At 47.6% G+C, this 15,637-nt stretch overlaps 1 pseudogene; it reads left to right on the top strand.

Moving 5' to 3' along the window:
* Positions 1-14,700, top strand: part of LOC119376902 (dual oxidase maturation factor 1-like) — a 46,789-nt pseudogene extending 32,089 nt beyond the window's left edge.
* The last annotated feature ends 937 nt before the right edge of the window (positions 14,701-15,637 follow it).

Here is a 15,637-nt window from a genome sequence, read left to right as displayed (position 1 = left end):
AGGGTGTTAACAGTGCTTCCGCTGCCTTCATCCGACATGACTTCTGAGGACGAGATTCTAGATTGCTTGCTGCCTACATCGGTCTGAGGACAAGGCGGGCTAGAGCTATTGCAAGTGATTGCTTTTGCACATTGTAGCGAAGGCTGTTGGAGCAGATGTGATGTCCCCTCGCTGCCACAGTTGTCACAAGGAGGGTGGTCAGCCATCCCGAGGACAAAGGAAAATGACTTTTTCAAAGCTTGGCTTATTCATAAACAGTACTGAAAAGCACGCTAATCACGAGAACGATTTTTAACTCGCTTAGTATTCAGTTCTTTCAAGTCAGAAATGGTATTGCAGAGTGATCACTTTTTTGTAGAATGCAGTTGGTGTCTGAAAACGAAGCAAAGTCTTGGGGTGGCGGTGATGGTTGTTTGGCGTACGTTCTGTATGCCAAGTGGTGTACTTAATATCGTGTGCGATCGCTAGAAGTCGGCCAGCAGCCTCACAACTTTCTTGATGATTACCCATCAAGAAAACAATGCGTGTTCGTCAAGAGAATGGAATAGTACATTTCAAAACCACAAAAGAAGACGATTTAGGAAGTTGTAAAGTTTGTTCTCGTGAAAAGAAGTTCACGTTGACAACAAAAAAACACCATGAAAAAGTGCGGCCACGCCATAAAAAAAAAAAAGAATCGGCTAAATTTAAGCAGTGACCGACAGCGTTACCCAACAAGTCTTGATGTGAACTTCGGTTAGCGGTTTGTCCGATTTATGGCACACTGGATAAGGAATACCTCAGTGTTTAACAATGATCCTTTGTGTTTTGCACTGTGCTGTTACCGAATACTACTGCAGACCGCGAACAAGCTACCATAAAGTAAGGAAGACGATGGCAAGGCCCCCCCCGAAGCACCTCGTGTCAGATTAAGCACACGCGGAAGTTCGCCCCGTGCTTCGTGGGGATCGTCTATGCAGTACCGCCATCTTGTGGCAAAGTGTATTACGGGCAAACTGGTCATTGGATAATTATTCGCCTCAGAGAGCACCACGCCGCTGTCAAAAATATCAGTAGTTCCAACTTGGCTGCACATTGCAGAAGATGCCAATACGAACTCCTGTTTCAGGAAACTGCTCTACTGTTTAACAATAAGAATCGAACAAGCCAATAAATGGTTGAGGCACATCACGTGCACACAGATTCTGCTGCGGGTATCAGCCAAATGTCTATCACACTGCATCAAGAAGAAAAAATTCGGCAGATCCGACGTACCGTGGGAGTCGATATTATGCGAAGCATGCGCGGGAGGGTGACTGTTGCGTAATTTTTCACATTGAGCGAAACGTTACAGAGTGACGCTAGAGAAATATGGAAGTGGTGTACGCACACTCATATGTTGAAGAGTCGCAAATGTAATATGTAACCAATTGTTTACAGCTGCGTAACGATGCCAACAGCAACATGGGTGTTAGCAACACCACACGCAGTAAGCTGATATGTAGTGCTTATATTCTTCAATACTGGATAGCGCGAATCCGAACAGGATAAACAAGGAACACAGACGCACCGGACAGGCGTTACTCTCAACTAAGCTTCAATCAGGAAAGTTTCCCTAGTTATATACACAGCCGAGCGGAATGCGCAGGCATACTGCACGTACGTTAGTCACAGTTACCGTTGTTATGCTTATACTAGTCCATTATGACGGAGAGCGCAAGCACGTTTCACGAACCCGTGTGTATGTGTAGAAGGGGTTCTTGAATCCATCATCACGGTGATGATGACCAGTTCTTGAACAAGGTCATCATCACCGTGATCAGTGGGCACCAGCAGCTGGACCAGAGACTTGTTAATCGGATCCGTTCGTGATCCCGGCTATGAGAAGTCTAAGGGCAGTGAAGGGCGAGGTATAGTGAAGCTGGTGGAAATCCTGGATGCCTCTTACGATGCAATGATCTATGATGCTTCCTGTCCTGGACGTGGCAGCGACGTCTTTTGATGCCCTCTCCACATCCAAGCCGTCTTTCACGCAGTATAAGGACCAAGCGTTGTTGGGTCTTGGTAAATCAATGTTGAAGTCACCTTTAATGATGAGATGCCTGGTTCTCTCAGTAGATTTATTGTAGGAAACATTCACCTCGGTCTTCGCGTAATCCACGTAGTCCACGTTGCGGAGCACGTGAACGAGTGGACGGTAGTTGAGCGTCATCGAGGGGTGTTCTGTCTTCAGCTTCCTCACTTTCTTTGCGTCCGCCGCGGTGGTGTAGCGGTTAAGGTGCTCGGCTGCTGACCAGAAGGTCGCGGGTTCGATCCCTGACGCGGCGGTCGCATTTCGATGGAGGCAAAATGCTAGATGCCTGTCTTCTGTGCGATCACGGTACACGTTAAAGAATACCCGATGGTCAAAATTTCCGGAGACCTTCGCTACGGCGTCACTGACAATCATATCGTGGTTTTGGGACAAAGAACCCCAACAATTATTATTATCACTTTCCTTGCGTGTCAATGTTTGTGTTCGCGGTTACTGTATTGGTTGAGACTGTATCACCAGTGGCACATGCCGGCATAACATTAACTCTGGTTTACGGGTATGTGCCACACGTGACTGAGAGAAAGGGTTTCATGACGTAGGCGACATGTATTTTGCGTTATTCATGTCACGACTAGTGAATCGTGTTCACCATACACTTATCCCCTGCTATGCCAAGTTTGGTATATTACAAGTTAAGGAGACGACCAGGAGAGCGCCCAGGCGTAGGCGGCTAGATAGATAGATAGATAGATACGTAGATAGAAACGGCCAAAGTGCCTGAGGTTCGCTAAGAAATGCTTCACATTTAATAGAATATTTCCATGTGACTTAAATGTATATTTTGTTTGCGCACGCTATAAATTTCTCAGTTGCCAGTCAGAGATGGTGCCGTCTGTTTCGTAGTCCTTGGTATGTGCCACGCTTCACGCATACCCCAACATGTTAACCCTTCCCGACCTGATATATCCTGACATCTTTTCAGGCTTGAACGCAACATGCTTAACCTCTACGAGCGTGTAAGCTGAAAGAACAAATAACCTCTGACTATTTTGCTTCCTAATATTCTCCTTTTTTTAAGCCAGCAAGGAGCACAAATCGCGAAGGCGAAATTTTAAGCCGATGCAGCTTCAAGTAGGACAGAAACATCGTGACATCCTTGGGAAGCCATTTGGTGGACGGCTCGCTGCAGAAAAGGAGACTGTGCACGTGCGTTCATACATTCACTGAACATTATCCTGAACACCTTGTCTCTATTCCGTAAAGCCGACAATAACATGTCCGAAACTCCCCCATACGCTGAAGAGCACCGATAGCGATGCATCTAACTTGCTTGTACCACTGTTGAGGGCATCTTTACAGAATTCTGTCGCCAGTGAAACGCTAGGTCTGCGCGACACGCTCAGCATGGTAACATCGAAAGCCTAGAGTCCGTTCGAAACTATTAGGGGGTGACTGCTACAACTGCCGGGTATCGGGTATTCATTAGTCTGCAGGGTACCCACTACGGTAAATTATCATAATTTTGGGAAGTATGGAAATACCCACTATGCCATTATTCCGCATTCTGCGGATGAGCGAGGTACCCGCTACACATCTGTAAGACACTATGTGCGTTTGTTGATGGTGTGGCTGAAGACGATGAACAATTATGTGGAGGTTACGGGGCTGCTTAGCCAATAGGAAGAGCGAACACCTCTCACGATGTATTCATCCGCACCGCATCTTCCGCTCGGCGTCCCCACAAACGTCTGCGCTGACGTGATGGGCGGGTAGAGTGAGCACACGACAGCAACCGACGCTCTTAGCATTGATCAGCAACGGCTGCACCGGAAAAAAAAATCACAAAACAATTTGGGCGAGTCGAGCGAGCACAAGGTAGCAGACAACGTTCTTAGAGTTGGGCAACAAAGGTAGCGGCGAAAAAAAACGACCGCAACATGGCTGAACAAACAGTTGATCTTAGTAATAAGGACAAAACGTACTTCATACTCTGACCTCTGCGTGAGTTGCCACGAAGCGATAGCCGATTTCACCGTTCATTTGTTGCTGTCAGCACAGTGGGCAAGTATAAAAGGAAAGTTAGGATCGAAGCGGGTGATCGTGTCGACACTGGCGCTGCCGATTTGGTTCGCCATCATAATTATCGGCAGTTAACGATACAATAATGAAATGCGTGTGACGTACAAGGCAACAGTGATTAGGGTATCACGTACTGCTCTGATGTAACACCTGCCGAACAAACATCGTAGTGTTAACGTTCTCCATTTACAATGCAGTTACAAAGAGAATTGTGTTCTGCTCCGAAAGCATGTGGTTTGCTTGCACCGTGCAGCAAATAGTTGTGAGATGGAGTATAGTCCGAAGGTGCCCTAACTTTTTTAAAGTGCGCATCACTTTAGGGGCACGGCTTGTCGTCCATCCGTAGATCTCATGTGGCGTGATCACACTCAAAATCAAGTCGTCAGTACAGGCCTACAGCAAGGCTAACAATTCTTAAAAGCGGGATAAAATAAACTAATAACGTCTAAAATAATAAAATTACCAGAAAGAGCCTTGAAGTAATCACAATAATTAACCTAATATTGCTAAAACGCTTCGGACACATGCGGCTGACACCCGCGCCGCGCAAGAGAGGGCGCCACCTGCCTCGCCAAGCGCGCGGTTGCTCTCCCACCGGTGCTTATCCGGCGCCTTCGTCGCTACATCTGAGGGGAAACGACCTGATGGAACTCGCTACGTATGCCAACTGCCGTGACAAGCAGGAACTCGATAAAGCGCGGTAAAAAGTAGCGCAGATGTCGCACACCGAGTTTTCTAATATCACTAACAAGACTACTCGTGCTGGGGGAAACTCTACATGCTTACCCTAACATTGACGTTTAGCAGAAGGAGCAGTGGAAACTCTATGACCGGAAATCACTGGTGCCGCACTTCCTCAGGTTTCACAGCAGTAGAGCTGCATTTAGCGCATGATTTAGACCTACACCAGTCACTACAAATTTTTTTTCTTTTCGTCCACAGCGCATCAAAGCATTGTTGCAAGGAATACCGAGACGTGTAAAAAATAAATTTGTCATAAATGATCGATGAGTTATCTCACGTGCTGCCTTATCGGTGTTGCGTAATACAGTAGGTTCTAAAGCGCATACACATTTCTCAAAGTGTCCTCAGTGTGCCCTGCAGTTCGTGATTCGGCCGCCGTTGCAGTACAAATGCTGGTAGCTATAATTTCACCTTATTTACAGGCATAATGGCAGTCATTTTTGGTGGGTCCATGGCTGTGGTAGACGTCCTTTACCCGAGCAAGTTCCCTACGATCCTGGAGGTGGACTACGACACGCCATACCGCTACTTCGTTGCTCAAGGTAACCAGAGCAGCCGCAACACCAGCGCTGCTAACAGCACGACGAACACGCCCCTGCCGTTACCAAGGTATCAAAAGATGGGACACAGCGACGATTACAGGTAATCAAACGTATCTTTATCACTGCTTAGTGAGATGAACAAAACTGCCTGCCCTTAAAGCTATCGACCATGCTGCGTCGAGCGAAATAGGATTTGCGCTTATTATTTCAGCGGAGCAGCACATCTGACATCTAATAGGCGAGCTGAATTTTTGTGCTAACGAGTCAACGTTACGATGTAATAGGTGAGACAAAGTTGCACATCACCTCTCCTTGCAGGTGGGAAACTTTTTCCTGGCAGTATAAAACAGAGTGGCAGGGTTTGCTTAGTTATCAGAGGCAAATACCTCAAGTAGTTTACCATATTTCCAGTGTGCGTTGCAGTCGTTATGTTGTCAGTATTCATTTGAATTATTTTAAAAGTAAGAAAAACTTGGGCCACTAGTGGTGCGATGATTGTGCAAACAGCGTAGCAGGTGGCCTAGCACTCCAGCTTTACGTCATTCTCGCCCTCATTTCTCTTTCCCACTCCCTTGCTATACACGACTGTGCTATGCTTTACACTCTCCCCACCTTCTTTCCCACCCTCTTGTTATACTATGCTACACATGCAATGCTCTCTTTCTCTCTCTGTTTATCTTCCTTTTTGTGTTTCATTCTTTCTATCTTTCTCTCTATTTCTCTCGATCTTTTAACACGAAAGTGTTTTATGGCGGGGTCCCCCAAGGTTTCAGTGACGTATTTCCGTCACGGAATTGACGTTAAAAAATGCACACGATCAGATGGCAAAGAAAAAAAAAGACCCGTCACTGGGAGTCCAACCCATGACCTCTCGGTCCGCGACAATAGATGCCGGGCATGCTATCCGCTGAGCCACGGTCACACACTCTTGGGGCTTTAGAAACGCGTCTTTTATGTCTCACAATTTGCTCTCGCAGTGCTCTTGGTCGGCAGAGTGGTGTCGGCGTCTGGGAGCGGTATAGTGAAGTAATGCATCAGGACCGTGGCCTCCGCGATTAACTCCTGCAAAGCTACGCGTCCGTCCCATTCGGCGAGTTTCCAATACGAGAAGTGCAATTTTGTGAATGCCTTAACACACCGCGAGGTCGCGACCTTACCCTCGGCGTCGCTCATAGCATCTATTCATATTAAAAATAACTCTGTGACGTGCGCCTGCCTTGGCCTGCCTCGCTCGGCTGTGCTAGCCACCACAGTCCGGCTGTAACACCGCGTTCCCCACTTACGCTCGCCCCGAGAGAAATCGCGGCTGGGCTAGAGCGGAGACGCGACACGCGTTGTGTTTCCCTCTTGTGTAGTCGTGGTGTTCGATAGGGATGGCGACCTAGCCCTAGTTCTGCGTCCAATCAGCGACGCTCTTCTGGCTGTCACACCGCTTTCTCTGATTACGCTCTCACCTATAACTGCTACAGGTACCACACAAGCTTGTTTAATCATTCATCATGGACGTTAGTCGTCGGGTTGGAGATGCTTCGTGGCACGTCAACGTGGGTGCATCCACGTTAAAGGTGCTGTAGCTGCGACACGCCAACAGACATTGTGCAAGCCCCGTTATATCAATGTAGAGTAAACGTCAACTACTTCTGTAAGGACAGTTTTGCTTTCGTCCTATACCGATTCCTATGACGGAGGGATCAACCGTGTTTTTTTATTGTTCTTTATTGTTTTTTATTGTTCCCCACCTTTCCTTCCTCCTCGGGACTTCGCCTAGCAGAGTTTTCGCTTAACCGTCGCCTCCCTCCTCCTTCCCGGCTCCTTGCCTCAGCACTCCTCGTATTACGTGGCTTTACTCTCTCCCACCACAGACTCCATCCTCCTTTCCCACCGCTTACTCCCTCTAATGTGTTCCCTTTCCCTCGCACCTGCTGTACTCGTAAGTGGGCTTGCCCAACTCCTGTGGCACTACCCGCCCGTGTTTGTTCGCTTGATTTGCATAAGAACCGTAGCTTAAACAACTATAAAGTACCCAAGCTCAAGTTTACGGCGCGACGACAGCGCCGCGCTGCGGCTCTGGAGAGAAGCTCTGGCGAAACTGGGGCAGGCGCAGCCGACTCAGCCTGTTTGCCGGTAGTGGGAACACACGTGCGCGCGCATTGCTCAGTCGATGCGGGGACAGGGGGCGCCGTGCCGACAGCTTGGCACGCTGAAACGAGAGGATTGCTGTGCGAAGCTGCATTTCCGCGTTGGCAGAAGCGACCCCGCGGAAGCGGAAGCGAGGTCCAAAGTACTGTTGTGTCACGGCCTGCCAGAACAGTGCAGATAACACCAAGGCACGCAAATCACGTGTGAAATGTATGGGTTCCCGGGCATAAAGGCGACAAGCGTGGATCACCACAGTAAGGAAAATGAAATATGTCCTAGCTGACAGCGCTGTCTCACCTTCGGTTTTGGCTGTCTGAGTTCATCGCTTTCGTTCGTTACGCACGTCTGTGCATTTTCAGCAAACTTTGACATCGGTCTGCTGGTTTGCTTTGTTTTGTAGCGCTAGCTACACTTGCCTAGCCGGAGCCGATTTCGCGTGGAGCGTCATGAGCCGTGTTACGCATGCGCGAGGATCAATGATATCACACAGCTGGGTCACCGGAGCTGGTATCTCACGCGCACTCCGACACCGCCGTTCACGTCTCGCCGCTGCTGGTCGGCGCCGCATTCGAGAGGAGTGACGTCGTAGACACAGTGGCGCCAGCGCGCGCGCAGCTATTCGCCTTCGCTGTGCAGTCGCCGTCCAACAATGCGCTGGGGCCGCTTGATAGCGCCTCTGACGGGCGTTTGCAGGTGGGTAACGCCATGGAGAAGGAGAGCGCAAATGCTGCTCGATTGCGCAGAAGAGCCGAGAAGCTTATCTCGTCGGATCCCGAAGTAGTTGCCTAGCAGTTAGCGATTCAGCGTAACCAGAATAATCAGCTGAACCTTTGCTAACGCTACGTATATCCTGGCATAGCCGAGCTAAGCCACTGCAATTTTTTGTCAGTTTATTTGGGTGATATATTTAAGCCGCCAAATATAACTGGCACTTAATGCATGCTTTGCAATTGTCACCTTGCAGTAGCCACCTCCTGATTTTGTGCGATTTTCTAGCCACGTTCACGCAGCAGGTTTTATACGCCTGTAAAGTCGATATCCTCTTAAAAAGAGTGCAAGCATGACGCGAGAGCCGAAAAAACGAGGCGATCAGTTCATCTTGCTTCACAGTGATTAAAGCTCAGCTAGCTGCCTCGCGTGTTAATCGGCGGGAGATGCTCGAGTGGCACAGAGGACTTGACTCTAACCTTCTCAGGAAAAAGTGCCATGGCCGTATAATTTTTTTTCTCGCACGCCGCAAACGTTTGTTCACAGAAGTACACGGCTGCTACTGCTAGCCTGCCAGATCAAAACAACAGTCATATGATTCACAGTCCACAACACAGAACATCGATAGCGTGCACGGCTTCATTTCGGAGTGCATATGGACCATTACGCATCTTTAACATGACAGAATGAGACTTACCTCGAGGTATACGTCCTACACGGTGTAATCGCGACTTGGGAAAAGCATTTCGCTTTCAGTCGGGCGTCGTTGTCGTCGATCGTCTGCTCTTTACCGTAAACGTGACTGACTCAGCCTTTTCTCCTTTTATCAAGTTCGCTTTTCAAAAGTGCCTGTCCAGCTTGAAGCTCTTTTTGAGGCCGCACTGCAGGCGGTGCATTGTGAGGCGCCGCAAGTGCACCCCGAGAGCTCTGCACATGCACGGAAGCGAGCGGCAGCGCGTTGGAGAGAACGGAAAACGCGCGTCGTTTGCTCCCAGTTTCTATTTTTATGCCAGAGATGGCGCTGCCTGTCAAGAGTAGCAGAGCCACTAAGCGAAGCTTGGGGAGCCTATTGGCGGCGAGATCGAGCAGAGTCGGCACCTAGCGGCGAGCGGACGAAACCCCGCGGTGTGGATGGCTCCTTGCGTCGTCTGCTAGCCACACCATGTTCGCATGTGTGCGTACGTGATGCGCGTCCTGAGATTACAGCTTAATCCGTTGTGCTAGCACAGTATCAAATGCGTGTTCGTATGCCTACACGATATACATAAGTATTTCGCCTTGCGATACTTGTATGCACTCTAATAAGTGAGTACACGCCCGTGTCGGTATGGCGCTAGGACTAACCATCGTACCGTCCATTTGCCAAAGTCATTTCAATGTGGGTACCGCTTTCTCGTTCAAGCACGTCACATAGTTAATTCTGCGTCATCCTAAACGAAAAAAAAAGTACTAAATGTGGAGGTGTGAATGCAGAATTTTGGTGACACCATCTCGTGATGTGTTGGCGATTTGGAAATCCTTGTGATACCGCAAAGCATGAACTATCGTCTGCAGAGGTCTGCGGTAAAAAAGACCCGAAGCCACGCATTTCTACAGCAATACGCGTATTCATGCAAACAGAAAAGCAGAGTGCACAAAGTTCTACTTCATCTAATTTCGCAGAAATACAGGTTCTCTTTCTTTGTAGCCGCTAGAGCAAGAAGTAAATACTTGAATGGCTCAGTCGCGCAACGCAGTTTGTATTGTGGTATAGGCAAAACGCAATTTAAACACGTGCAAATAAAGTAAGAAAAAACACCGAGCACGGGGCAAAACACGAATGTGACTGAAGGCCAGTACCCCATTGATTGGCAGATTGCACTTCTCTCACAAATAATAGGTACGTTAGGACGGTTGCGTGCATTGATGTGGCAATAGAGGGCACATACATCACCATTAGGCTGCAGTCAACGCGCTTTACTCGCCAACAATCGACTCAAAGCGCATACAGCGAAGCGTCGCTGCGTACATTTGCATACGCGCCGCCGACCGCCTATCCACACACACGCGCCGACGTTGCTGCCACCTATAGCCCGATCTCGCGGCGAATACTGTTAAAAATCTAGGTATGCTTCGTGCCACCGCAAAGTTGCCGGTGTTTCGTTTGCTGGATATGGAGCATGGGCGAATACTAAATTATCGTAACTGCTCCTCATTTCATAAACATTTCTTGATGCCGTGTTGCTTAACCAAAATGAGTTAGTTGACAGCAAATGATCTTGTACGTGGTGTTTCGATATGTCCCAAAGTACTGAGAAATAAGGAAAATGAGTATTTTCACGCTGCCTTCATAACTACGAGTTCTGGGGCGGCAGGCACCTTAAGATAATAGAGGCATTAATTATGACAGTAATTAAATAAATTATGTTAATGAAGCTTTTGATTAGTGGAGGCAGGTAGTCGGGTCAAATGGGAAAATTGCAGCCAGTTTTGCGAAGAGCCTGTGGCCGCTTTCAGATTTCGCCAAAGCAGCCCCTGGCAATTACTGGCGAGTAATGAAATCTCACCCATTCCATCGGCATAAACGAAAGCGAAACTTGGAGGAGCGCAGCTGCCATACCCGTCCGAGGCGTCCAAAATCAGCAAGCGTCCTTGTACCAACCATCGATCGACTTCGCCTCGTGGTTGTGCGGGTTTCGTTTACAATTAGAGCATGTGTGGCGCACGTACGTTAAAAAATGCAGAACTAACACCACTGCAGGCGCAGGTCGCGGGATGACATCCCGGCCGCGGCGGCCGCATTTTCGATGGAGGCGAAAATGCTTGAGGCCCGTGTACTCAGATTTAGGGGAACCTTAAGGAACCCAGGTGGCCTAAATTTCCGTAGCCCTTCACTATGGCGTCTCTCATAATCATATCGTAATTTTCAGACGTTAAACCACAGCTATTATTAATATAACACCACTGCCATTGCCGTCGTGAACATTGACGTCATCCTGATCGTCTGCTAGTTGCGCTCATCAGAGCTTCGGTTTCGGTTTCGCCGGTGAATTTCGTTGAATTTCAAAGCTCGGCAATAATTACCAGAGGCCGATTTCTCAAAATGTGAAGCAGCAATGGCCTTTTCGCAGGAAGGAGAGCAATTCTCCCATTTGACCCGACCAGCCGTCTCTGCTAATGACAAGGTTAATAAACTTATTTTATTTATTTACTGTCGCAGATTCTATTTCTAGTCATATGAGGTGTCTCCCGCCACACAAAAAGTAATCATGAAAGGAAGGAGCAAATATTCCATTTCGCTTATTTTTCATGATTTTCGGGCGTATTTCTTCAAACAGCCTATATATACGAGGTGCAGTAAGATGGAAGTCTAAGCATATGTCAACATATACTTGTCATTGAAAGGGCGTGGCAGGGGAGAATTCTTTGTGCCACTTTTCTATTCCGATCACTCGTTAGCAATATCATAGGCAGAGGGGAACTGCCCGGTAATATTGACTGATGCGAAATGGAAGAGATAATTGACAACCACCCTTTGTAGCAGGAAGCCACACAGAAATCCATACCGATTGCTCAGATAGGAAAACTTGTTGAATAGAAGTTCGCCCAGGTCCAGCGATCTAAACAGACAGAAACGCCTTGCCCAGGCGATCGGTTTGTCGATTCGGCTAACCAGGATGCCAGCAACCGGCAGCGCCTGCTCGAATTAGAAGCCCAAGGACCAAGAATATTGCGCGTGAGTTCTGCGGAATACTGCGGAATACTGCAATGTGGCGGAAGGGTTTATGATTTCGTAGGGCATTCCAACCCTTCCATTACAGCCATGCGAGTTTGTAATGCCGTAGGGGATAACCTCGTAGTCCAGTGCCCCCACATATCGAAGTACCATGTGTGGCCAAAGTAGCGCCGAAGATGTTTTTCACTGAGCTCACGACGGCGTATTGGCATCCACATCCAAACACGGTCGTCGGGCTGGTATTCCACGAAGCGTCGTCGAAGGACCTAACGGCGACTGTCGGTCCCCTGCTAAGCAGGAGGGTAAGCTGTCTTGCTTCTGCGCCGCACTGCTGTTAGTAAACGACGTCGAGGTTTTGTGGCGTGGAGCGTCGTATTGGGATTCGAAGAAATCACCTTTGAGATGTACATTACTTCATCGTAGATTCCGAGATGACCGTGGCGGGAGTGGGATTTAAACAACAGATATATTGTTAAGCTGACGGTGAACTCCGTGCCTTCACTATTTTTTTAACTAGCTTTGCTTCTTTATTTCAATATCAACGCACAATTGCAAAATAATGTTTATATGCATGAAAATTACTGCCATTGTTTAGGAACTAGTTCGTTTGTTGCGCGGAGGCATGCAAAATATGAGCAATGAGGCCTCGTGGGCGGAGCTTATATTTATTCTTAGGCTGCCCCCGACTATAGGTGTATGTTCATTTCTTATTTGTTTTGTGTGTCTTGTAATGTCATCCGCTATCTTTTGTGCTTTGTTAATATATAATGTGCTCGTCTTTTGCGTGAGCAGATGGCCTCTTCTCTACCGGTGACCATTAGGTCACCGCTGTCTTTCACTAAAGCGAAGTGTTGCAGCTTCGTGACAGCGTCATATGCTGGTGGAGCGTACGACGTCTTTAAAGTACTCGACGATTCCGCCTCTGCAGCGCTTTCAGCATTTTGTAAGTTCATGTCATTGAATATGACTTAATATGATGGAAGAATAGTACATAAGCTTGGTGAGTGCAATGATATCGTAGTGTGCAAGTCTACATCATGGTAAGTCAGAGTAATTTCACTCAGTGGCATAAAAAAACGTTTCCTCGATGCCCTTATTCCGTACTGCCTGCATGACTGCTGAGCGTTCGACCGAATCAAATGCTTTCTCATCTGGAGCTCACTGATATTCACTCAAGAAATATATTTTCCGCTTAGGGCTCACTCAGACTCATTCTCACCAAAGTTTTTCTCAACCGGACTCACTGAGACACAGATTTACAATTTGTTTCTCGACCGGACTCACTCGGACTCAAACTCACCAAAAATTACTCACTCGGACTCGCGAAGACTCAGACTGACAGCTCGATCTGAGTCTTAGTGAGTCCACTTATGAGTCCGTTAGCGTATAATTAACTTTTCAGACCATGCTGTCAATACTCTTTAACTACAATATTTCACATAATCGGTGCTCTACTTGGCGCCTTTTGACCGTGGGCCTTCAAATACGGGTTAGCAGTGTTTGAATTCAGTAAGGCCATACTTACTGAAAGGAATGACTCACACGCAATATATAGCAAGAACTTCCCGTGAAATAGATTTTGGAGGGACCTGACGCCACCCCCTCCCCTCCTTGTATGTGAGCAGCCGTGAGTACAAACGGAAGCCTACATAAGGTTGACAGTAATTCTGGAGTTGAGCCGTGAAACAACCCCAAGAGGTCGAGATTTCCGGAGCCCTCCACTACGGCGTCTCTCATGATCATATCGTTGTTTTGGGACGTTAAACCCCAGATGTTATTACTGTTAACTTGAGTAGACAGGACCATAGGTCGGCAATAAACGTAGACCTTATTCAGACTCAACTCAAGAAATGTATTTTGGCTTAGGGCTTACATGGACTCAGACTCACCAAAGCTTTCCTCAAGCGGCCTCACTCGGACTCTGAATTAGCAATATATTACTCACTCGCACTCACTCATAATCAGACTCACGGCTCGACCTCAGTCTCAGTGAGATGAGTTAATTTGTCGACCTGTGATGAAAGCTGGTTATACTCTGCGCATTCTCTATCACCTGATTGAGAGTGTGATTATGGTTTATTGATCCCGCGGGAAATGCGTCCTTTGCTTGTCTGAATCCTAATGTGGTCCCAATTGTGTGACTAACAGCCTGTTAACCCTGCAGTGGTCCTTCCTCCAGTGGCCTGAACCAGCTTGGAAGTGAAGATGGCGACTCCATCACGCACATAATCGATGACACCGAGGACGGTATTGACAACGCCGCCTTCGAGCAGGAAACGACGACGGCTGTGTGATCGTTGATGGCAAGCGCGCCGTGACGCTGCAGGACTTCGGCAAATTTGCCGACCGTGCTCAAAGCCCCGCAGGATCTACGGCTGGTTCTGTGGCCGCTAAGAGGCGCCTGATCGGCTCTAGCATTGGATTCAACGTAAAGGACGTCAGCATAGACATGCACACGGACTCGTCCAAGTGGTGACATTGTTTGCCGCATTGGCGTTTCAGGAACTGTGCATTGCACGAGATGTGTCCTCCGCCGTTGCATCTTGAGTGTGCGTATAGGTGCTGCCTAGTCGAACAACGCTGCTATGAACATGCGAACACAGGTTGGCCTACACATTTTTGTATGCTTAGGTGGCTCGAACAGACCACACACTTTGTTGTGCTTTGAAGCAACACTTTAGTAATTCGGCGTGCCAAGTTTTGCAAAATAACTTTCTCGGTACATTTTACGGGTACAAGAAGAGAAAGAACGCAAAAATAGCTTCTTCATATATTAGTCACATTGGTGGTCGCACACTTTTACAGTTCTTGTTTGATGTGATGGCGTGGAACATCGGCCTGTGAATCCGGTACCATACAGCTCATCACTTCAATTTCTCGTGACACTAAGCTTCCTTCTTACCCTCTTACCCAAAGTTTACATCTCTATATCATTCATCCTTGTTGCAAGCTTCATATTACATTTAAAATTACTCGTAGAGGTGTGCGTTGCAATCCTAATCAGTGCACATCGCTTGAATGACACCTAAAATAGCCGCAAAAGAAAACATGACATGGATGGAGCTTATCTTTGTCTGAAAACGGCATCTTAGCACGAGGGCGTCGCTGTATGCTTTTTTAGAACGCGCTCTGATAGCGACTGTGCCATCGCGATTCTAGGCACGATGGTGTGGGCATGTTTACCGGCCTCAACGGCCGAATTTTAGTGCTTGGCTTGTTGGCAAAACACCCGTGTGCTCAGATCTAGTCGCAAATTAATGAACCTCGGCGTGTCAAAATCCTAACGCAATCCTGGTTTTCGCAAGCCTAATGACGAGATAATATTTCTGCCGCGTTTTGCCCCATAATTTAAATATATTATGGGATGCCTTAGAAACGAAAAACTTAGCTGGCTTACAATATTTCGAATTTACACTTTGTTGGTTATTCGTAGTTCTCTCGGCGTCAAACGCTAAATAATTGATTCTATGAGGTGATCTTCAACTGTGTCGCTCAAGAGGGTGCCAATTTTCACAACTTTACAGGTGTCAGATTGAAAGTGGGAACATCTGTTCAAGCGAATACAAAGTGTTCGATCAGAAAATAGAAATATTTTATTAAAGTGGCATGACAGTCAGGCACCTTTCGCCTGCACAGACCAAGTCATGGTATAGGCGTAAGTGCCTTTCTGCTGCTATAGTTATGATGAAATGACCG

The sequence above is a fragment of the Rhipicephalus sanguineus genome, unplaced genomic scaffold (genome assembly GCF_013339695.2).
Source record: "Rhipicephalus sanguineus isolate Rsan-2018 unplaced genomic scaffold, BIME_Rsan_1.4 Seq271, whole genome shotgun sequence".
NCBI lineage: Eukaryota > Metazoa > Arthropoda > Arachnida > Ixodida > Ixodidae > Rhipicephalus > Rhipicephalus sanguineus.
The sequence above is the reverse complement of the archived record's forward strand: the minus strand, read 5'-3'. Positions and strand labels throughout refer to the sequence as shown.